Source organism: Emydura macquarii, unplaced genomic scaffold (assembly GCF_026122565.2).
Source record: "Emydura macquarii macquarii isolate MOO-44397 ecotype Brisbane River unplaced genomic scaffold, CSIRO-AGI_Emac_v2 contig_719, whole genome shotgun sequence".
Lineage (NCBI taxonomy): Eukaryota > Metazoa > Chordata > Testudines > Chelidae > Emydura > Emydura macquarii.
The window spans coordinates 754,164-776,767 of record NW_027130856.1 but is presented as its reverse complement, the minus strand read 5'-3'; the positions used below and the strand labels follow the sequence as shown (position 1 = coordinate 776,767).

Genomic DNA, 22,604 nt, shown 5'->3' with positions numbered 1-22,604 from the left:
CTTGTGCTCCTAAGTCCCTTGGTTGCTTTTCAGAATCTCACCCTTCCATCTGATACAGAGCTGCAGAAACGTTCAGTTTTCACAACATTCTAGTGAAGGGACACATCCTACATCCAGTACAGGAACTCTCCAGCTCTCCTGGGCCTGCTCAGCACTAATGAGGAACACCTGCAAGGCTTATTCTGCCTGGAGGGGGAGGAGCTTAACAAGGGACAACCTGCTGCAGGAAGGGGTGGTGACCAAGGGGAGGGCTGTTCCACCCCCCTCAGAGGCTGGTCAGCTGAGAAGGAGAATCATGGGCCTCACTGCTCCTGAAGCTGCAGGCACCAGCTGCAAAGCAGTATGCCCCAAGAGGAGGGGCTGGAGGTAGACCATACTAAGGGACAAGAGACTCCGATAGACCATCTTCGAAGAGCTGAATCTAGAAAGACTGCCTGAGAGACAGGCCACATTTGCCTTTGTTTTTGCCCAGAGTTTCCTCTCTCAGAAGAAAGGGGAAGAGGACCTTTCTCTTGTCCGTTTGCTGAAAGAACCCCTGATGTGCTCTGAACTGGGGCAAGGACAGTGTAAGTGAATGGCTGTGGGGTTTTGAGCAGGGTTTGAGGGAGCCTTCCCCCCCAGGAATATTATTTTCTTTCCAGTACAGATGGGGAAACTGAAGCAGAAAGATTACAAAGTCACTTGTCCAAGGTTACACAGTAAATCAGTGGTAGAGCCAGATTAAGAACTGAGGAGCTTCCTTCTCCCAGGCAGACTCTATGATTAGACAATTTCACCTCTAACAACTTTAATAGTGGCATGGCAGACACATTAAACTGCAAATACAAATTTATACTACACAAAGTTCATCATACTTACTGGAGTTCAATTATCACATTATGAAAAATCAGCATTTGATCAAGAACTCATCAATTGAATTTGCCATCAGTATTATTAATACACAAAGCGACAATTTTTATCTGAAACTGATGCAGCACTGGTGCCAACTGGAGATCATATAGTAAAAATCACTGATCTATTATTACATTAGTGTAATGTAAACATACAAAAATATAAGATATCTAGCAAGAAAAATATAGCTGCAGCCACATTTTAAGCAGTAAGAGAAACATGCTTCCTGTGGAACTGGCTCCTGCAAATCATAGATTAATTACAAAAAAGACTGTAAAGGTCAGGAGTAAACTCATACAACCAAAGAATCCAGGATTAAAAATAGTCTGTTTCCAGAAAGGCCTCAAACTAGAGTGTGAAAGTCTTACATACACTGGGCCAGATGCTGCTTTTGTGTACGTACTTAACATTCATATTAGTATTCGGGAGTTGTGCATGCAAATATGAGGGTACAACTTGCCCTTAAATAAGTTGCTGTATATAGCTAGAATAGGCAAGAACAGAATCAAGATATGCACAGCCCTCTTCAAAAACTCCCAATCCTTAAGCTCCATCACACACACACTTTCAATATTTGTCAAACCCTTTACAGATCTGAGTTCTTGTAATGCTGTATGGCATTTGGATCAAATCCCTGCCTGCATTTGGAGTCAGATTTTTAAAGGTATTTATGCACCTAAAAAGATACAAGTAGGCAGGGCTGGTTTTAGAGCAGGCAAGCAAGGCAGTTGCCCCGGTGCCAGCTTGCAGGGGGTGGCACACTGCTGTACTGCTTGACTGACCGTTTTTGCTCTGCTCTGATGAGCTATCCATTTTGGAGGGGGTTTGTATTGGCTGCTTGGGGTGGGGGGTAATGACAAAACAACTAAGGCTGCTCCTGCAACTAGATGCCTAATGGGATTTTTCAAAAGCATCTAGGTGCCTATCCCCAAGGGAGTTGAGCACTTGAATACCTTTAAAAATTTGGCCTTTGGTCATTATGCAAACTACTCTATTTCCAGCAGTTGATAAGCATCTGATTCAGCCAGGAGGTAGGACCCCATGGTGTAAAATCTGGGGTCCAGATTCATATAATGCCATTGTGCATGTATTGCTGAGAGGACAGGTACCCATTAAAAATGCCTGGCAAATTATGCTTGTGCTACTTAAGTGGAATAACCTAGCTAAGTCCTGCATCATTTCCAGTGACAAGTCTTGTGGCATCCTCAGAATGTCTTGGGATGTCAGAATCCTTAGTGGATAACCTGGATGGATGGACGAACAGGTCTGAATGCAGCCTCCTGTCTTTCTTGGTCTAAGAAGCCTGTGTTGGCAGAACTCAGGAATAGGAGCACTCTATTTGTAGAACTGGTCCAACATATCAAGTATGGAATTCCCCTATATCAACACCTCCTGTTTCATATGGTGGCAAAGAAGCTCAAGCTTGAACAGAAGCTCTTGAAGAATGCAATGCACAGTGTAAGACCAGCTAAAGCAGGTGCAGTTCCTTTGGAAAATGGTAAGAACAATGACCATGTTATTATAATACATGGGAATGGTGCGAGTGTGTAGGGAGAAAACCAGGAAAGCCAAGGCAAAGAATGAGTTTCAGCTGGCAAGAAATGTAAGAGACAACAAGAAGTAGTTCTACAAATATGTCAGACAAAAAAAGAAAAATCAGGGATGGTGTGGGCCTACCGCTTAATGGAAAAGGTGAGCTGGTAACAGAAGATGATAGGAAGGAAGAACTATTTAATGCCTACTTTGCTTCAGTCTGCTCACAAAAAATGTGATCAGATGATTAGCAAAGTTACCATAGACAAATAAAGGGAAAGGGTTGCAGATCAGGATAAGTGCAGAACACATCATATCTTGATGTATTTGAATGAATTCAAGTCAGCAGGGCCTGATGCTATTCACCCCAGGGTGTTGATGGAATTAGCTGAAGAAATCTCAGAGCCACTGGCAGAAATATTTGCATATATAGATCTGGATGACAGGAGAGGGCCTGGAAGACTGGAGAAGGGCTAATGTAGTGCTCAGCTTTAAAAAGGGGAAGAAGAGGACTCAAGAAACTGTAGACCAGTCAGCTTGATCTCAATACCCAGGAAGCTACTAGAGCAATGTATAAAACATTCAATTTGCAAATACCTGGAGGATGAAGGGGTAATCACTAGCAGCCAGTATGAATTTACTAAAAGAAAAAAAAAATCATACCATACCAACCTGATTGCCTTCTTTGACAGGGTAACTAGTTTGGATGGGGGAAATGCAATGGACATCATAGACCTGGATATCAGTAAGGCTTTTGACACAGTCTCACATAATATTCTCATAAGTAAGCAGGAGATATGCAGACTCGGTGGAGCTACCATTAAGTGGATACATAATTGGTTAAACAACCTCAAACAAAGTAACTATTAATGGAATGATGTCAGATTGGAAGGTGGTCTCAAGAAGGGTTCCATAGGAATCTGTTCTTGGTCCGATGTTAGACCTGGCTATAGGAAGAGAGAGCATGCTGATTTGCAGATGACAAAGCTGGGGAAATTTCAAACACTGGAGGATAGAGCTAAAATTCAAAGGGATCTTGATAAATTGGAGAAGCAGGCTATATATAGACAACAAAATGAAATTCAACAAAGAAAAATGTACTTAAGAAAAACCAAATGCACAAATACAGAATGGAGGATAACTGCCTTGGCAGCAGCACTTCTGAGAAGTATCTGGGAGATGTGGTGGATCACAACCTCAACATGAGTCAGTGTGATGCTGTTGCAAAAAAAGCAAATATAGTTTTATGTTGCATTAACAGAGGCATAGCATGAAAGTCACAGGAGGTGATAGTATCACTCTATTTGGCGCTGATTAGGCCTTAGCATTGTCCAGTTTTGGTCACCAATGTACAGAAAGGATGTTGAGACCCTGGAAAGGATCCAGAGGCATGTAACAAAGATTATCAAAGGGATGGAATGCAAGCCATATGAGCAACTCTTCTCTGATGTCCCACAGTTTATCCAGTGTATTGCTGGTGCCTGTTACTGCTACAGTTAACTCATTTGCTAGTGGACTTGCAATTAGTCTGCAGTGGTGTTGTAACCACGTTGGTTCCAGGCTATGGGAGACAAGAAGGGTAAGGACTAACTTCTATTGGCGAGAGGTGACCTGAAGAGCTCTGTGTAAGCTCAAAACCTTGGGTCTCTCACCAACAAAAGTTGGTCCAATAAAAGATATTACCTCATCTTCCTTGTCCCCAATAAATCAATAGTTTGACCAATGGTCCACATGCTTGGGGTCAGGTATCTTTTCAGTCTCACGTCCCTCAAGGGTATGCTGAACTGGAGCCTTCATTGCTCCCCAAGTTCTGGGGCAACCTATCTGACAGTAAGGGCACCTTAAGCTTGGCACCTGCCACCGTGGAGCACTAGCAATTCTCAGAGAAGAATATTTCAAGTACTTGCATCTTTGTACAGTTAAGAATCAGAAAGGAAGCCTGGGGGCATTTTTGGACTTTTCTAAATATTTTCCATCAAGATTTACCGAGTTCTTCCAACACTGGCCTTTCTCTGGATGCTGATTTAAGGTGCATGTGGCATGCAGCTCTGCTATGGGGATACACTTCCGAGAGTTCATTGTGCTCAATTCTTGAATGCCTTGCCCCTTGTATAGTCATTTACACTTGTGCAAACTGGGTGTAAACACTACTACTCTGGAGTGCAGAATGCTACCATGCACTTGTGTGTAAGTGACAACACAAAATGCAAAGCAGTGGACAATCAAGCCAATTTTTTATATTAACTTTCCACACAACGTCCCCTCCACCTTCTGCACCCTCAACTGTAAAAGATGAATTCACTTATTTTCTTCAGTGTAGGTAGCAAGCAATGATACATTCTTGTGCTGTTGTTGGTATACATTTAGATCTTGTGGTAGATAGAATGGAAAGAATCCCATTAACAGTGTAAACTCCTTTGTCTTTTCTGATGTTCGTGTTGAGGTAGTACAGAGGCATGCAGAACTGGAAACAAACCAAGAAAAGAGAGCTCCTGTGATAAAATCAAAGCAAGGGTGTTACATACAAGGATGAAATGGTCAACATCAGTTCACCTCAGACATTTATAGCTCATCTTCTACCTAGTCATCTATGCCAGGAAGCTAGAATACAGCTGCCTGGGATGGCAAAGACTTTTTTTCTGTTCTCTAAATAGTGTGGGCCAAATTCACCACTGGCATAAGCAGGTTGACTTCACTGTAGTCAAAGGAGTTTTGGCTAGTTGTGTCAGTGGTGTATTTGGGCCTGTAGTACTATTATGCACAGATGGTAAAATTCACTCCTTTGTGGAGAGACCCCACAAGGCTTGTGCATCTGTTAAGTCCCATTTAAACCCAATTTTGAGAGTTTAAGGTTATGCAGGCTCCCTATGTAGGAGTGAGTTTCACTGAATTGCTGTTGTTTCAACTACTCCAGTTACTGGTTTTGTCCATTAAATCATCTTTATAATCATATTATGCTTTGGGGTGGCATTCTGAGAACAGGACTGCCTTCTAAGAGAGAATATTTTGATAATGAAGATAATTTTCTCTTTTGGGAAATGGGAGTAGGTAAGATTGGGATAAGAGGCATCAGCTACTAGGTTTTGTTTCAGCAATATTGTTAACAAAACCACAGCAGGTGGCAGTGTAATATATTCTGCATACTTCAATGAAGTACAGTCAGGAAATGCATTTACATTAATGAGCCCAGTTGTCAATTTCTATTTCTTTCACTGATGTTTGAGACTTAATTATAGCTCTGTATCTGTGCTGGAACCATTTGAGTATTTCCAGACAGATGTCTGGGCTTCTTCAACATTAACATTCTAACTTCTTAACTTTCAAGTGAAAAAGAACTTTAAGGGGAGACTGACAACTTAAAAATCCCATATCTACTTGAAAATAGCTAACCTGGTAGTGTTATAAGCTGCAACCCTAAAACAACAAGTGAAAGTTAGGAAAGAGAAAAACAGCATTTCCTCTATCCCCTTCCTCCTGTTTCCTTATTTTGTGCATTGGACAGCACTTGGTCTAGTCACCATTTCTTTCTGTATGGTGAATCAGTTTCCCGTTTCTGTGGCTCTTTCACACAGCATCATGGAGAGAAAAACCACTTCAATGTGATTGAGTGGCAGGGGGACTCATGGAAATGGGTAGTGACTGAAATAATGTGGCTAGATTTCACACTGAAGGTGTTCCGTTAGTCCCAAGTTCTCAATTCCCAGTGTTCTATAACTATAGCACTTTAATCATGGTGATATCTTAACTATATAACATTGAGTCTGTTGTCACTAACACCTTTGTCTGCAAATCCCCATATTTCAATAAATGTGGGACTTCTGCTTCTTTCCTACACTGGGCCTGATAATCACCCAACACAGATATATGCAGGAGGGAAACTTCACAAGTTCTCATTTGGCAATTCCTCTTCATTCTCAGGTGAGAAAAGTGAGGTCAGGAAGTGGAAGGAATCTGGCCTCCAAAATGCATGGAGCTCATAGGAGTTATTGGAAGGAGAAGGGTGTGTAAGACCTTTGTCTTTGCACCTACTGTCAGAGACCCTCAGCAGCATGGCTCTGAAATCACCCTTCCAGGGACACTACCTCCTGGCCAATGCCATCAGAACTTCATGTAGGACAGGACACTGAACTTAAGCAAATTAATGTGACTTGTTCAGTATTAATTTGCAGAGGATTGGCCCACAAGTTTGGTGACAGAAAGTTTTATGGAGGCTTGCAATCTCAGTGACTCCAGCCTTGCCACACCTTTTGCAAACAGAGGCTTCTGAATGTTTGCAGTGAATGGGACAGTATGTTGTAGAGCCAGAAATCCGATGTTCCACTCCTCTCTATGCCAGAACAACTAGGTTTTGCGCTTCCGTTTGTGGAGCAGAGAGGAGTACAAGGCAGTAATGGGGACACACCTCTTGAGTACCACCTAGTACTGGGTATGGTGATACAATCCTTTTCTCGCTCTTGGCATCAGATCTAGGTGGGTCTCCAGGGGCTTGGCCCTCCAGCCAAGTCACAAAGTCCAAATGAACCCCTTCCAGGGTGTTAGAGTCAAACAAATAAAAGAGTCCCATTGCCCACACAAGAGTCTTCATCTCCAGCTCTGGGCCCTTTAAATTCAGCCCTTTTTTCAGGCTCTCCAACAAGTCCTTTCCCCTTTTTTTGGTTTATGCCACTGTAGCTGGTAGGGGAACCCAGGCTAGCCCACTACTCCAGGTTCCAACCCAGAAACCCTATAAACACACTGCTTGACTTCAGTTCATTACTGCTTCTTACCTCGGCCTCTTCCCACCTGGCCCTTTTAGCTTCACCCTCACTTTCGGTTTAAGGTGTTGCAATCCTCTTCCTTCAAACCCAGCTATGCAAAATACAGCCAGACACAAACTCTGACGATCTTCAAGCTGCTGGCCAGAGCACAACACACTTCTTCACATCTCTGTTCCCAGGCAGGAACTGACCTGTTAGGCCCTGCAGCTCCTTTTATCTGAGCCTGCTGGACTCTGATTGGCTGCTTCCATAAGGCCTCTCGAGGTAAGCCTGGAGTACCCAACTTCGTTGCTCCTTTCCTGTCACTTAGCTTAGCTGCTTCCTGGGGCAGGGTGTAGTAGGACTACAGAGCCTCCTGTAGGGAGCCACAAAGGCCACGTATATCCTGCCACAGATGCTCACTCTGAGTGCAGTGTAGCCTTAATTAACCTCCATTCCCTGAAAGAGGATCATGTTTCTGCTCAAAGAGAGCAGCAGTGCCTGGCATTGCATGAGGCAGTTGTAAACTCTTTAGAAAAGAACGCATAGAGCCTATAAATTTTACAGGCTCTCTCCTGTGGAGTTCACAAACTCGTGACTCAAGCAGCCTTTTTTTTTTTTTTTTTTTTTTTTTTTTTTTTTTAAAGAAAAAGTCTATGGGGACATGTCCCTGTTTCATAGAGGTTTTTAATGTCCATCACTAGAGTGCTTCATGGCTTATAATATCCACAGAGCTCACAAAATTCTCAGTTTCAAAATGAAATAAAAACTTCAAATTACTCAAAGGCATTAGCCCTGGCTGAGGACAAGCACATAAAACAAATAGTAAATTTCTAGGCCAACCTGGTTTTGAAATAAGATGTTCCAATAATGAAAATAAAATCTTTTCAGTAAAATGCATGCAAATTCATTTAAGAAAAACCACAGTAATGCATGTAGTGAGGAAATCAAAGTAAGCATTATAATGGGAAGATAATAAGATAAAACCTTACCTATGAATTATTGTGCCCCCATAATTTGGACCATTTACTCCTTTATGCAAACCTAGTTTGTCTCATCTAGAAAGTCATTAACAATCTGTACCACAGCATTGTTGTGTTCCTTCATTAATTCTTCAGAGCACTACTGATGGCATATAGCAGAAAGGAAAGGCGAGCACAATGGGCTCTCATTCTTGCACTTACTTCCAAACTTCATAAAGCTATCATCTCTCAAATCTGACCCCTTCTGGGAGCCTCAGGGCACTTCTGAAGGTACACTCATTCCTTTGAACTCTTGGGTTCATCTATGCTTTATTTTCCTTAAAAATAGCAGGTGAGGAATTAAGCTGCCTTCTCTTGTAACTTCCTTCTGCTTAGTGTTTCTGAGAGACAAGGAGGTATGTTTTTACATAGCTTGCAGACTGCTGGTTACACAATTCCCACTGATTTTAATGGGAAGTCAGTTAAGAAAACAAGTCCCGGCAACTCCTTGTACATGTAGGTGAAGATGGCCATTGACACTGCCCTGTCTGAGGTCTAAAAAATGTATGCTACATAATACACCATTCACTGGCCATACTATTAAAAATAAGGGGTCTACCTTTAAATCACAGGGGTCTGGGTAAATCAAGGCATGCAAATACAATTAGTAACATTTATATAACAAGTTAATTTGTTCTAAGGTTCACGACTGCAACAAGCAAGTATCTCAGGACAACATTTTGTCATTGAATCCTGGGTATTGAATAGTGGATGGATTACTTGACCGCTGTGAGTCACTGTCTCATTTGTTCTTTCTCTGTGATAGTGAGAGCATATATATATAAAGCAATCTATGTCAGCTCCATAAATACTAGCCAGGTAGCAGTGTATTTTTTTCAGAATTAAAAAAAAAAGTTATATCTGCATTTGAACCAAGACATTTAAGAACTGGTTCCTATCTGACATCAAATACCTAATCAGAGCTCTCCATGCTCTTTTATATGTTTGTCATTATTTAGTTCAGGAAAAGCAAGGAATTGTGAACTTTGGTCTTGGCAAATAAGTGAATTGGGAAATAATTTTCAAACTTGGTTTTAAAATGTGACTTTCTAATTTAATCTGCATACATAGTGGAACTGATTCTCCTCTCATTTACACTGGCATAACTCCATTGACTTCACTGGGAGTTACTCATTCACATGAGTGAGAGTGGTGAATTGGGATCCTAGGTACAAACTTGAGATCTTATACTATTTAAAATGATATTTTAAAACTATTTGCAGCTCTTCTTTTAAAGAGAAAAACTAAAATAAATGTAGGGAGGAAAAAAGTTCTGTTTTCTCCTATTGGATGCTAAAAGACTTGATTGGAGAAAGATAGAAAGTAGGCTATAACTGATGTGCTGAAAGTGAAATTGGGAGAACGATTGGTTGCTGCTGCCTAAATGAAAGTGTAAATCCCCGTCTGTCTGGGGCTCTGAAACAAGTCACATGCAAAAGTTCCCAAATATAATTCTTCTATATAGTGTCATAGGAGTAGGCTTCTTTTTGTATTATAATGGCTCCTTGTGAACTGTTCAGTCAAAGACCTTGAGATTGAGCTTGTCTCATAAAACAAACTATAAATCAAAGCAAATTCCTTAGGGTGGCATTTACATATACTGCAAAGCATTTTACTGTTGAAATAAATCACTTAAATGAAATAGAGCATTTGTGTCAGTATTCAATCAGCTATATGGTACAGTTCAACTTAAATTTGCTCAAAAGCACTAGACAATACAGTGGTACAAACAAAATTATATAATTTTGAATGCTTAGATTCTGAAGTCATATGGTACATGGTTAACTGCTTTGAAATAATATGGAACATGAAAGGTGTCTATTTGCCCTCTAAAAAGGAAATTATTAACTTATCTAAACAATTCGAAAACGGATCTAGCCCTGTGGCGGGAAGCTCATTAATTTCATACGGAAAATAAATAAACCAGTTGAGAAAAGGATGGGTGGGAATTTGACTTCCTCTGTTTCTGGAAAATCAAGAGGAGCAATGATTTAAAAAAAATATATGTAATGTATTTAGCAAAAGATTTTTAAATGGAAAATTGAGACCAAGAGCATATATGTTTGTTAAACCTTTGAAAATAAAAGCCTCTCAATACATGCATGCTGGCAGCACTGCATATTAAGGTTGCCCGACACTTCCCATTATAAGACCCTATTTCAGTGGTTTATGACTGTTAAACTTCACCCAGTTAGGCTAACATATTACATGCTGTGTGGACATATTTCTGGAAATGTTCAGCCAAAATGGCTCAGCCATTTCTGGGAATGAAGTTAGGGAAAACTACATTGTTTCCCACATGTTAAAAAGAAATTCTGACCACCTTTTCTTTTAAATGCTTTAGCACTTCCATACTTTGAAGTGGGCCCTTGAAATGTGCCAGGTGGATGGCTTCTGTGTCAAGGATGTGTGTTTTGCTATCACTGTGAAAATCTGCTCAAATTTGACTTTGAAAAGTCAGTTTGCCCATGCTAAGTAGAAACTCACTAGAGTTTTGCAGCTTAATTCCTCAAAGATTCTATCTGCAAGAGGCATCATCCCGTCCAAGGTGAGCAGGCCTTTCCTTCCAATTGCAGTTCCTATCTGCTGTGGGCTATGCAACATCCATGTCCAGGCCCTGGAAATGAAAGCAAGAAGACTATTTCTCCTAGGCTCTCAATGCCTTGCTGAGGCCAGCCAGTGACATGGAGGAAGCCATCTGAATCAAATGTAGAAGAGACTAGAGCTGGACCTGGAGAGGAAGTAGATTAGGTTAAGGAACCTGAGGAGATATGGGGGAGGGGAAGACTGGCAGGGACTGGGGTGTTGGAAAAGGAGACTGGAAGCCAAGGTGGAAAATGAGGGGGCCTGGGAACCAGTAGATGGGGGGAGCCTGAGATCAGATGGGGAGCTGGGAGAGACTGTGATAGGCTGGGCAAGGAGCCTGAGACTAGGAACCAGTGAGGCAGGGAAGAAGGTAGCGAAAAAGAGAGACAAATCTGACAAGGAGCCAGGGTGTGAAGGGAGAACTGGGAGTGGCTGGGTAAAGAGAGTGGGACAAGGAGCCGGGTGGAGGGGACACAGACTGGATGAGGAGCCCAGGGAGTGAGATTGGGAGCCAGTCAGGATGAGGAATGTGGACATGGGAGTGACTGGAGGCTGGCCGGGGGAGAGAGATGAGAAACTGTGATGGGGAAACTGGGACTTGTTGGGCAAGGAAAGTAACCAGAAGTGGGTGAGAGTGGGAGTCGGTGGGTAAGGAGACTGGGAGGGTAGACTCAGACTGGGAGTGGTGATGGGAGACTGGGAGTCCAGGTGGGGCTGGGATGAGAAGCTTAAGGAGTAGAGACTGGGACTGGTGAAGTGAGAATATTGGGACTGGAACAAGGACTCGGGTGAGGAAGAGATAGGACTGGGACAGTTTGGCATGGAAGGGCAGAAGGGTCTTTGCCTATATTAGAGGGATTTAATGAGTGAGATGCATGCTGAAAAATAAGGTCTGAGATAGCTTATACTGCTGCACAATAAAGTCTGAACACCCTATGGGCAGCCTGTCATATTTTCACAGGTTCATTCTCTTAGCTCACCATCTGTGGCCTCCCTGGAGGGTTCTGGCAGTGAGTAAGGAGTGTAGATCAAGATCATTTCCAATCCCTAGAGAGTTAGGCCCCAAGTTCACTTTTAAGGTATGAGCGTATGAGAGATTACAGAATATGGGGCAGGTACGTGCTGGGAAGGGTGCTGACAAAGGGCCCTTTACTTTTGGGAGGCCACACTTTACCTCTCTAGAGCTGGCACTGCAGAAAAACATGACAGTTTTAACATGAAATACAAGGGAGACATTGGATGAAAAGCTATCTGGAGCCAAATTCTGTACCTATTTACACTGTGTACATCCCAGCTTGGAGCTGCAGGTGCTCAACATCTTGAAAATTAGGCCTTTATTTAGGTTACTTTATGGATATGTCTACACAGCAACTAGACACCCATGCCTGGCCTGTGCCAGCTGACGTGGGCTCAGGCTGTGGGGTTGTTTCATTGCTGTATAGACTTCGGTTCTCAGGCTGGAGCCTGAGCTCTGGGACCCTGAGAGGTGTGAACAACATATGATAAGATGCCTAGTTCTTATATGTAGATGCAATGGAGCACATGTAACTTTTACTCTCTGATTTAGGCATAAAGATTTTCCTTACTTATTAAAAGTTGGCCTAGTGAAATGAAGAATGCAAAATAAGAAAATATACATACATCTGAGCATGCTGATGTGTGTCTGAAGAAGAAACTATACCACACTTTTCCCAAAACATAAATGGGTAATTAAACAACGTCATGCTCTGTGACTTTTGAATAAAAAATATTTCATATAGGACTGAATTAATTTTATATGGGTACTTTCAAGGCCCATCTCAGGGAAAAGTTCAGTTTTTTCTTTTGCGTATGTGTGTGTTGCTATAAAAAAGAGAAGGGAATAATAACCCAACCGGAGGCTAACATCCAGGATTTGCAAGGTGGTAATCTTTGAATACTTAATGAGGGGCTTACGACTAGGAAAGCTTATAATGAGATGTCTTTTTAGTTCAGAACGTTGGACATTAAAGAGATACTATAAACCTGATTTTAAGAGAAAAATCTTTACATAGCATGTGTGGAATTAAAATCTTTCAAGAAGATACATAAGGATTTTTCTGCTCCCCTGCTGACGTTTAGAAAAAGAGTAGACCAGCCCCACAGCACCACCGCCAAACACAGTTGGATAAACTCCTTTCCCCCACCCTGTCCTCCCTGTGTACGTGTTTACCTGTTGCCTCTTCAGTTTCAGATCTGCTGCCGTATTTCTTATAAATGCCCTCCCACAGATTCTGGAGATGAGTCTGAATGTGAGCTCCCACTGGAGCAGTACATTAAGAGTGAAGACAACATGCCAAAAACCATCAACAGAACAGTGATACTGACTATATACAAAGTGCTGTCAAATATGCAAATAAACTGCCAAAAATTTCTCTGATTTTGTTCAGTGATAATTGTGGAGGTTATACATAACCCCCAACAGGTCTTCCATTTTCAAACAGAAGTGATTTTTCTGATTCAGTGGGTTTCAGTGGTGCACAGGCTTTGTATAAGGTGAATTTCACCCTTTGTAAAAACCAAACATAAACCAGAGCCTAAATTTGAGATGGCTAGTTCTAATGTTTGCTTTGCAGAGCCTCCTATTTCAACCCTTTTCCACCCTTTCCCGAGAGAGAGGCCCACAACTCCTTCTCTAGTGTCAACTGGAGCTACCAAAGCTTACCTGTTCTGGCTGCCAGATGAGCTACTGCAAGTCAGCAAAATAGTTCTGCTTCTCCCTCTACCCCCTAGCACTTGACTGTCTGTCACAGGCCTGTACTCAGCAGCCTTTGTGCAGAGAAGGCATGATCTGATCAATGCCATAGCTGCCGTTTATATGTATATTCACCATTTGAGGTGAACTAGCAGCTTTTGAAATAAAAACTATATAACATGCAATAAGGGTCAGCTGTGTAGGCTACAGAAGTGAAATAGGTGCCATGGAAAAACCATATTTTACAACCAAATCTCTGGATCTAATTCACAGCCTCACTCCTCTCCCTTCATACTGCTCAGACAGTGAAAATTCCACAGACATAAGGGTGTAGGGCCCGCATAGCTAGTTCCTAAATCATCACTCACTGAACGCCGGCATAAGGGCTATGTCATGGTGGGAGGGGAATGTGACCAGAGATGATGAATGACTCCTTGTGGATTGTTGCCAGGTGCCACATGTTAGAACCGTTATAGGGCCAAGGCCTCTGACAGGCCACCTTGCTGCTACATTAAGCAGACGTTGGCTGGACCATAAAATCTGGTCCTGTGTTTCTTGCTCTTAGGCCAGCACGGCTCAGCCCTTAGTGGGAAGGGAGAGCCCTGCATAATTTTCTAGTGATCCCTCTACTTGATTCTGGAAGAAATTGTGTCCATTTTTTGGGAATTGGGCAATCAAGAAAATGCAAGTGCCTTGTAAATGATAGCTAAAGCAGGAATATTGAGGCAGTGTGTGGAATGTTCAGAGGCCTTAGACAGTCTTGGTGGAAAATAAATACTCAGTTCTGCTTTCTTGAGACATCTAGATGATTATGTGGTTAATTTTATCACTTATTAATGCAGTGTCACTTTTTCAGGGACAGCGAATGAGACGGTACTCCCTCTTGCCCTTCATCACATGCACAAATGCCATGGGAGTGACTGAGGGGTCATCACTGCTGGGATGCTGTAAATCTGGTAGTTGCAATATTGATGCATTTTCACTTGTTCTGGGCTACCATTTTCCCAGCAGTGTCCTCAGCTCTCTTTCCTAAAATACACAGTCACATGCACAGTGATTTCTGTGCATCAGGAGTGGCAGGATGCTCAGTTTCCTCCAGAGTGACTTCATCAGTATTGAACATATTGTCTGTTAGGGACTCACAAATATCAATATGAGCTACTTCCTCATTTGTATAATGTCACTGGGGGTCTTTTTATTCTCATCAAATGTCATACTTATTTCACAGTTTATGAAATTTTTACCTGAATCAGCATGACATGCCTCTTCTCTTCATTAGGCACTGTGCACTTACAAAGATTATATCAATCTTTCAGTTGGCATCTTGGTAGCATGTCTTAACATGAAAAGTTGTCTCTTTCATAATACATTCACTAATTATGCGGCAACTCCCCAAAGGTTTTGTGCAATAGTGTCAACTGTATACGATTATAATTTAAGATACCACCAGAGAGCAGTTTATTCTCATTTCTATATACATGTGTAAATCCCCTCCAGAACCCCACATGCAGAAGGAGCAGTGGACTATGCTCACAACTGCAGCCTATGGATTGCACGGATGCTCTGCACCCTGCCTCTGGGGTGTAGGAGAGGATTAGGATAAGACTTAAGGGAAAAAGTATAGGAAAATGAAAGTTGAAATTACCAACAGCATTAAATAATTGTCTGACGAGGTCCCTGGGATGCAACCTAGACTATGGGACTGCTGAGTCCCCTGTCCCAACCTGGGCTGCCTCTTACACTGTGATGCTGCTGGCAAGCCACTAGCCTCTGGCAGGTACTGCACTTACACAGTCATCCACAGGCAGGGACACACCCAACTGAGTAACATGAATGACCTCCCAGGTACTAATGGACTATCAATAGGGAGGCTCTAGTCAATTCCCCCCAGCCTTGCACCCCAGAACTGTACCACCTTACACAGGTCAGAAGCCTGACCAGTGCAAGTTCATTACCCAGACCACCCCTCCCTCAATATGGAGAAGGATACATATTAACCTTTGTAAACTGAGCTGAGATTTCCTAGCACTTCAACCAAAACACACTATTTTAGGTAAAATATAAAACAGATTAACTACAGATGGATTTTAAGTGATTATAAGTAGCAAGTATAGAGATCAAAGTTGGTTACCTAAGAAATAAAAATAAATTCTCAGTCTAATTTCTATAAACTAAACATGATTTGAATCAAACAGTGTCTCACCCTGACAGATGGTATAGTTCCACAATACACAGGCTAGGACCCCCTTCCTCTGTTCAAAGTCTTTGTCCTCCAGGTGTTGAGTTGGGGTGGGGAGACCAAGTGATGTCACTTCTCTTTTATAGTTTCTTCCAGCTTGGAAAAACCAGGTTTGGAAAGACCTTTGCCATGATGTGGGGATCAGGCAGTCCCCATTGGTCAAGCAGCCTCCATTGTTTATGTGCTCTCTCTGAGAAGTCATCTGGGCCATAGGGAGAGTGGATTCCCTTTAATGGGCCATCAGCATGTCTGGCTACTCCATTGTTGTACCTGAAAGTCTGGTTGTGAGGCCCAACCTCACAACATATGTCAGTAACATACAAAAATACTTCATAACCACATATGATTGCACATACAACCCAACAGGATATTAGTGTTCAACAGATCAATACTTTTAAAATGATACCTCACAAGGCATACTTTGTACAAACCATATAATAATTATGTGACAGTGGTGAGTATAGGGGCTCTAGGGTGCTACTCTGAGGAATAGTGTCACAAATTGCCCTTCAGATACAATCAGCTTCCAAGTGATCAGTAGTTGAGTTGAGAGCCTGGGTACTCATCCATCCAAACTCCTATCACCTATATAACCAATGCACACCCAATATCCTGCCTAAAAAACCCATCGGTGGCCCCTCTGTTTTCAATTGTGATTTTTTCTTCCTTAGATTTCCCCTTATCCTCAAAATGAATTAATAAGATGCACATGCAGGATAATGCCTATGAAAAAGAACACTCCTGGCTTGCAGCCAAGTGCTAATTCATTAATAATAGTAATTCACAGTAGTTTGCTAGGAAAAAACAAACAAACAAGCAATGAGATTTTAACTATCTTGTGAAACAAACAGTTCACCCTGCCAGTGAGCTCAGCAAAACAAAGAGTGAGCCTTATTAATGACTGTATATCCCAAGCTTCACATTTCACTACATGTCTAGTTCCAGCTCATCACCTCTTCTAAACTTCCAAGTTTCTTAATGGAAACATTGGCAATACTGGCCATAACTATAAGTATCAGAAAATAAATGCACCTTTCCTTTGAAATATTAGGAACATTTTTTTTTGTTCTTTTGGTTTTATTTCTAGCTGTGCATTTCTTTCCCCCAAAACAATCAAATTAAACTTTTAAAATTCTCTGAACATTGATAAATGTAAAGGATACATTTAGCTCTGGTCAAGAAGGCTGGTGGGACAGGAGAGAGAGGTGCGTGTACAAAGGTGGGCCTTGTGCTCCATCTGATATATGTACCAGTCTGGTTTCAGCAGCCTCAGACTGCTCTAAATTATACCCACTGCCAACAGACCCTACAGGGACAAAATGGTAACCAAGGATTAGTTGTATCGAGGTACACGTTAACCAGGCTGCCTATGCCAGCAGCAGGGAGGTGTGGTGGAGTGGGAGTTGCTACAGAAGTTCTATGCCACTGGAGGACTTCCTTACACTGGGATGATCCTTCCATGGGCAGCTATGCCAGCTTTAGGATCACTCTGTATTATCAGCGCAGCACAAAATGGCTGAAGTACTGCCCAGGATCTGGGCCTCTATTTGTACATTGTTGCCACTCCATAAAAATAAATGAGTCACTATGACACTTTGCACATCATTACTGTCCATTGTGATATCAAACAAGTGCATATCATATAAAACATCCAAACATAATATTAATTCAAATTATTTCTTCAAGCTCCACATATCCCACACAAATGTGATGGGCTCTTACCAGCTCCATGGGAAATCTTGAATGCCAAGATCTCTCTTTTGCTTCTGTCTTCATGCTAGGGTTCAACTGTTAGCGAGCTGTATCTGTAATATAAAGATTAGTCAAATAATATATACACATGAGTGTGCATGTTCTTGTGATAAAATCATATGAATAATCCATTCATAGTACTTAGACGCTTGGGTTTTCCTGGACAGCTAATTTTAGTGGGTTTTGTTGATCTCCTGGAGTGGAGGAGAGAGAAAATGAAAAAAAAATTGCTTTTTAATACATTAGACTATTTTTTAATAATTATGACTGAAATACATAATTTTTTTAGTAATTAAATGAAAATTCAGCTAGTTCTGCATTCTAGCTACACACCTGCCTGCTCATCCTAGCATTCTGGGATGAAACAATTACATACCAAGGCTGACCAGCTTTTCCATGTATTAAAAAAAGGGTGTGTCACATTTTATTCATTTGTCCCACATTGACAACTTTGGAAGCTGAGAGACATAGAATTGAATGATATTGACTATAATGATACTCGATCCAAGTTGAGGGAGTAAACTACTGCTGTCCAGAGACAGCTCTAATATATTTAATTAGCTTTTGGACACTCGGATATTTCTAGTTTTGTTCCTCTGTTTCCTAGGAAATCCCCCTTTTCAGCAGTGTGTGTAAATCTTTTGTAAAATGTAACATGATTCAAGATGTGTGCCAAAATCTGAAGAATACAGCTTGCATGCTCTGTACAGAGTGGGAGACACCTGAGATGGCTCCCTGTTAAATTATGCAAGAATCTCAGCTATGTGCTGCAAAAGCATCAGTGTCAGGAGGTGAAGAGGGCCACATCAGTATGTATCCAGATAAACACACTAGAGTAGGAGTTCTCAAACTCTTTCATGAGACTGAGCATATGTCAATAAAGAAACTCTCTCATATCCATTACCCTTCCTGTTAATAATCACATAACATTCCTCTGTCAAATTGCTTATAAGGAAAAATAATATTAGGAAAATATATAATGCATTTTTAGTTACCTTTAATTACTATTTAGTAACTGGAAATAGAGGAGGTGTTAGCACCTGGTTACCAGCTGGTTCTCTCTGTAAGCTGCCAGCAAGAGCTCTGCAGACCACCAATGGCTGTAGACCACAGTTTTGAAACCTGCCCCTAAAACAGTGGTTCTCAACTAGGGGTATGCATACCCTGGGGGTACTCAAAGGTTTTCCAGGGTACATCAACTCATCGGATATTTGCCTAATTTTAAACTGGCTACATAAAAAGCACTAGCGAAGTCAGTACAAACTAAAATTTCATACAGACAATGGCTTGCGTATACTGCTCTATATACTATACCCTGAAATGTAAGTACAATATTTACAGTCCAATAGATTTACTTTATAATTATATGATAAAAATGAGAAAGTAAGCAATTTTTCAGTAATAGTGTGCTGTGACACTTTTGTATTTTTATGTATGATTTTGTAAGGAAGTAGATTTTAAGTGAAGTGAAACTTGGGGGGTACTCAAGACAAATCAGACTTTTGAAAGGGGTACAGTAGTCTGGAAATGTTGAGAGCCATTGCTCTAAAATACTGCCATCCATATAAGCAGCTCTTGTCCCTAGTTTGGTAGATTTCTAACCTATCCAGGGGAAAGGAGAAAATTCCCCCAGCTCCATCATAAGTCATTTTAAAGTTGTTTTGTGGCTTGGAATGGAATGACAGCTTCCCACAGCTCCATGCAAGTTCCCATCCTTTTCCACAAATGAAGCCACAGTATCTGTGGGAGTTACTCCAGCAGAATCCCAGATCAGAGTAACTCCCTTCCCCTGCATTCTCTTAGTAGGAGGACCACCAAGGGCCAGATTTTCTAAGGTACTGAAAAGCCTAAAGATGTCCATAGGCATCTACTGTGATTTTCACAAGAACCTGAGCAAGTTAGGTGCTTTATTCTCACTTAGACCAATGGGAGTTAGGCATCTAACCTGTTTAGGTACTTTTCAAAATCTTATTAGGTGCTAGATTAGACTCAATATTGCAATGCCTACCTGTAGGCACCCTGCCACCCACGGGACACTACAGCCCCAAGATAGATACTGTGGAATCAAAGAATTAATCATAAAATTGAATAATAGAATGCCTGGTCTGAAACTGGTCATGGAAGGCCTGGCCTGAAGTTGTAGCCTGAAACTGAAATAGAAGCCCCAGGCTAAACCATTAACAGAATGCCTCAACTGAAATTAGGATAAAGATGTTAAAATCCCACAAGAGGTCTCTGAACCACACCCGAGAGGCAAGTCTCTGTTATGAGCCTTAAGCCTTATTGAAGTCTGAACAGACTTCACCTGTTTTGATAAGTACCAGTACCTGCCCCCCTTTGTCTTACTGGCCCCATAGAAACTTACTCCATAGAAATTAGCATTTGAACAAGTATTGTGTCACCACCCATCTTCGGGAGTTAACCAGGGTCCCTGAAAACGACATTGTATACTCAAGTGACTCATTGGGCATTCCTGTGAGGGCGTCTGATGTGCCCCACTGTGCATTGTGATTGTCTTTTCTGTTAAGTATAAATTGTTAATCAAATTCCACTATACGATCAACATGTGAATGAACCTAAGCAACCCCTATATAAGTCTTTTGTATCTGGTAGCCAGGGGAAGTACATTTGCCCAGCATCCAGACATGCTGCTTGACTTCCCTATAGCCACCTGGGTTTTCCCTATGGCTATAATATTCCCCATAGCTATGGTTATGTGATTGTGTGTGTCACAATTAAAGCTGCACCCGATCCAACTCTAAAATGTAGCAGTGTGATTCTTTTCCACGACAATACCCAAATACCTCATACAATTCATGGGGAGAGTTAGGTGCCAGAAACGAGATACACTAAAGCCAGCAAGCTGAGGGGGGCAATGCCTAGACTAGGCAATAGGAGATGCTGAAAAGGAGTGTGGCCTAATCCCTGCCCCTCAAAGGAAGTTAGGTGCCAAACTCCAGGTCAGAGGGAGATGCCTATCTCCATTTGGGATTCACAGCTATGAACCCTCTCCTGGAGTTAGGTGCCTAAGACAGGTCAGCTCTTTCTCGTAAAAACACAATAGTCCAGTGTTTAGAACACTCATTCATTTAAATATTAATTGGTACAGGGACTTGAGCCTGCCAGTGGCAGATTTAACAACCAGCAAGGTCAGCAAATGCAGACCAGGCCCAACCTAGTTCACCCCCCAACTCAATGAAGCCGGTCAAAGCAGTCTTCCTGCTGAAATAGGTTTGATATTCCCATCTGATAAAAGTCACTTTCAAGATTCAGTTTCATCACCTTAGCAATTGCCTATGCTTGTACATATTGGTACTTGCCAGTCCATTGAAAATGATAGGCCAGATGGACAGTCTCCTTTTCCCCCTACAAGCTACCTTTTTCCATCTTCATTTTACAGAATGAAAAATGGAACACATGGAGATTTGCATGTCAAGTGGCCTAGTATATTCATATCTTACAGTTTATGCATAATGTCACATTTGTTGGTTACTCAGGAATACAGAAACTTGAAGATCAATGTGGATCACCCTGTTTGGAAGAATATGCTGAAGTCAATGTCTGTTCATGGGAGGAGCAAACAACATGCGTACTCACATATAGTAGGTCTACAGTGCATGAAGGTTCATAGTATCAATGCATGTTCTGATAAATGAGCATCTAAAAATATTAGGAAAGAGCAAGTAGTACTAAAAGCATTGTTTGACAGTCCAAAATTTAGCTAGTTTAGGTCTCCTTATGAAGTGCTAGAGAGCAACAACTGTGATATTTACTTGAGCATCATTTTAAACTACTTGCCAGCCATAATACAACTTTTGCCCAAAATATCAGCGACACCAAGAGAATTAAATACTCAAGCAAAATCTTTACCGGTGAACTTCTAAGTCTTTTAGCATTAGAAACCAGCAGGCGCATACACCAGTCCTCTTTAGATATCTGCTAAGGTACTCTGTATACCATAAGCTTAAAGGGAAGTGCTACCGATGCTCCAAGCACTAGGTTCTATGGCTCTAACTCACAGCAGGTTTCCATAAACAGTTGCACACTTTGAATAATGGAGGATTCCCTTCCTAGGGATGACAGAAACTAAAGGGTGCAAATACCCTAGGCATAATTGCTTTGTTACATTAAAAGATAATCCAGGCTCTAGGCACAGTCCAGTACAAGGTATAAAGATAAGAGTCTCATTAGGGTGTTCTCTGCTTAGTTCCTCCAGTGCACACAGTTTGTCACCCTCACGCTTCCTGTCTGGAGCACAATGTATTACATTCTTCTGCTGAGGCAACTGCTGCTCCATCAGCAACAGGCAGTTTTCCTGCCCATCTCTCAGCCCTGGTGCCTGCTACTTAGGCTTACCTCACCTGCTACACCTGATCCCAGGCAGCCTCCACCTCCCACCTGAGCCTGGTCCCCTCCAATTTCATATTACTCCTTTTCTTATACTACCAGTGATTTTGGAGCCCTTTAATGGCTGGATGTTGAACTGGGTAGTAGAGTGCCATTTGTTGGCTAGATCTTTCCCTCCCATTCAGCCAAGGTGGAGGGGAAGTACCATGAATGAGCCAGCAGTTTATATGTTGGGTCAGGGTCTATGAGTTTATGGAAAAAGGATTGGTGGAAATAGAAGCCATTAGAAGAAACCATTGTGCAAAGCACCCCGTCAACTTCAGAAAACAATAATGAAATCATAAAGTACTTGTTAAATGTAAAATATAGCTTTTTAGATTGGAAGTGCAGCTAAGGGTGGCTATACATGCCAAATGCACGGAGCTGCAGGAAGAAGTAAATATGAATCTCTTATTACTCAGTTCCTAAACAAAATTTGACAACCTTGAATAAAAGACACAGAATGACCACATCTTACGAAGGCTTGCAGGAATAACTCTAGGTAAAAGGCCAAGAGATGAGTATCCAGAGGCTGAGATATAACAAGCAGCATTTAGTATCCCGCTTGGCGCTCCCGGGCACCATCAGCAATAGTTACCGCTACAGAAGTTGAGGTTTTCCGAGTGCAAGGTTAGAAGTGAAGCCTGCCCGCCTTTGAGTTACGCAGGCCTCCTCCCTGACCGCTCTTCATAGCCACCCCCCACGACTGATCCCATTAGCGACCTCAACCCGCACCTTCCTTCCAC

General features: G+C 41.8%; 1 long non-coding RNA gene across 2 annotated transcripts; it reads right to left on the bottom strand.

Moving 5' to 3' along the window:
• Nucleotides 1-4,588: 4,588 nt before the first annotated feature.
• LOC137149276 (uncharacterized) lies at nt 4,589-22,598 on the bottom strand. 2 transcript variants are annotated; one of them, XR_010918711.1, is made up of 4 exons: nt 22,457-22,598; nt 17,443-17,525; nt 15,685-17,026; nt 4,589-4,916 (listed from the first exon to the last, which is right to left on the bottom strand). It is a non-coding gene; the product is annotated as an uncharacterized lncRNA (long non-coding RNA). The 2 variants fall into 2 exon arrangements; XR_010918712.1 differs by having other exon boundaries at nt 4,589-4,888.
• Between the last annotated feature and the right edge of the window lie 6 nt (nt 22,599-22,604).